The 2,415-nt window shown below is 37.2% G+C and overlaps 1 pseudogene; it reads left to right on the forward strand.

Annotated features, from left to right (window-relative positions):
* The first annotated feature begins 282 nt into the window (after window positions 1–282).
* LOC136701972 (chemerin-like receptor 1) lies at window positions 283–1,264 on the forward strand (annotated as a pseudogene).
* Window positions 1,265–2,415: the final 1,151 nt, after the last annotated feature.

A 2,415-nucleotide genomic window follows, 5' to 3' on the forward strand; every position in this document is an offset into this window, starting at 1 on the left:
ACCATGCATTAGAACATTACTGTTATGAATATATACATGAACCCACCTCGAATCCTGATGTAAAATAATTGTGAAGAGGATGTGCTGTTCCACTAAGAAAATGAACAAAACACCATTTGAACATGGCTATTTAAACTTCCACACACAACTATAGACACAAACATACACATTTACACAATTATAGACACACACACACACACACTTATCCCAAATCCCTTAGATAATGATTAAAATATCCAATAAAATTTCTCTTTTACAAATGAAACACTTGTTTCCTCCAACATGAGCACAGCAGCTAGCAGTGACAGTTCAACTGATCCCCTGGTAATATCACTCATTATTGTCCACTCTGTGATATTTGTAGTCGGGGTGATTGGCAATGGACTGGTCATTTACATAACAGGCTTCAAAATGAAGAAGACAGTCAGAAGACAGAAGAAGACAATCAACTTGGCCGTGGCTGATTTCATCTTCACATTTTTCCTCATCTTTTGGAATCATCAGTATGTCCCAAAATTTTAACTGGTCCCATGGAGAATTCATGTGCAAATTGAACTCCTTCATGACTTCACTCAATGTGATTGCTAGCATTTTCCTACTCACCGCCATCAGCCTGGACAGCTGTCTGTCCACTTGGGTGATTGTGTGGGTCCAGAACAAAAGAACACTTTTTAAGGCTAGGGTTTGCTGCTTCTTCATATGGTTAATATCAATTAGTTGCAGCATTCCTTTTTGCATCTACTGCAAAACACAATTTAATCCATATACAAATACAACTATTAGCTTCCAATGCTACAGCTTAGCTACTTACAAACATCTCATAATATTTTGTTTTACAGTAGGTTTTCTCATTCCTGCCATTATAATCACAGGTCCCTATTTGTCCATTGGTATACGTGTCAGGCGTCTCCATCAGAAAACAAAACCCTTTAAAATAATAATGGTTGTGATCTTGGCTTTTTATTTCTGCTGGTTTCCTTATAAAATTTACTATATTATTGATTTGTGGACTTATGAAACAAAAAACAAGAACAAAGAAATCAACCTAAATGAGTTAAAAAATATTTTAAAGCACATGAGACCAGTTGTCACCAGCCTTGCTTATTTAAACAGTGGTGTGAATCCTTTTCTGTACGTTTTCATGTGTGAAGATTTCAAAACAAAGCTCAGACAGTCCTTTGTGTCGGTATGTGTCGGTACTTCTAGAAATCCTCCAGGCCACCCCAGACCCCACCCCCAGATTGTTCCTGAGGATAATCTTTAGAACATTTTCTGTCAAAGAGCAATCTAAGGTCTATTTTGTCATATGTCTCAGCAGAAATCAATATATGTATTAAATATCCATTTTCCTCATTTTGATTTCTTATGGCCAAGTAATATATATAAATACCTACACATATACCTCTAACAAAGAAATTATTCACAAAAGCCTTAAAATATGAATAATGATACATTTATTTATTTGTTTTTCAATATTAGGACTTTTGAAAACCAATACAATGCTCTCCGTACAAATGGCAAGTGACCAAATTTGCAAAATAATACTTTCTTAATAAAAAGGACTGATGGAGCCTCTGAAATTTTGCCACACAGTAGAGCAGTTCCTAAACTAGTATTAACAATTCCTTATCAGGGCGTTATGACGCCTATCTTTTTCTCTTGTGGCTAATTTACAAGCATTGAATTTTTCTATTGAAACACAAACAAATTACCACCATTTGGAAAACTAAATTTCCCGTAATTTCCCCATATTTTACTTAAACACCTGCAGGTAGGTGTCGCAGTCACACAGCTCCAGGAACCTGGAGGTTGTGGGTTCGATTCCCACTCCGGTTGACTGTGAGGAGTGTGGTGTGTTCTCCCTGTGCTTGCGTGGGTTTCCTCCCACAGTCCAAAAAACACATGTTGGTAGGTGGATTGGCAACTCAAAAAAGTGTCCGCAGGTGTGAGTGTGTGAATGAATGTGTGAGTGTGTGTTGCCCTGTGAAGGACTGGCACCCCCTCCAAGGTGTATTCCTGCCTTGCGCCCAATGATTCCAGGTAGGCTCTGGACGCACCGTGACCCTGAACTGGATAAGGGTTTCAGATAATGATGGATGAATGGATGGTGATAAAAGCAATAGCCACTGCATGTTAGTAGCTTTTTCTATTCTCTACCAACATTTCTAAGTAGGCTTTCCTATACTGTGTGTTTAAATATACAAAAGGGACTTTAGAGGTTCTCTGTATCGATATAAATCTACTGATCCTGAAAATAATTAAGGTTATAGGAAGTGATACTTTCTGAAAGCATATAAAACATTGGCTCATTTCAACTATTATTTTAGAAACAGCTATGAAAGATTAATTATGAGTAACACCAGTGTGTGAATTTTGTACTTGAGTTGTTTTACCTCTTCCCAAATTTGAAGACAC

This window comes from Hoplias malabaricus, chromosome 1 (assembly GCF_029633855.1).
Source record: "Hoplias malabaricus isolate fHopMal1 chromosome 1, fHopMal1.hap1, whole genome shotgun sequence".
In the NCBI taxonomy this organism is placed as follows: domain Eukaryota; kingdom Metazoa; phylum Chordata; class Actinopteri; order Characiformes; family Erythrinidae; genus Hoplias; species Hoplias malabaricus.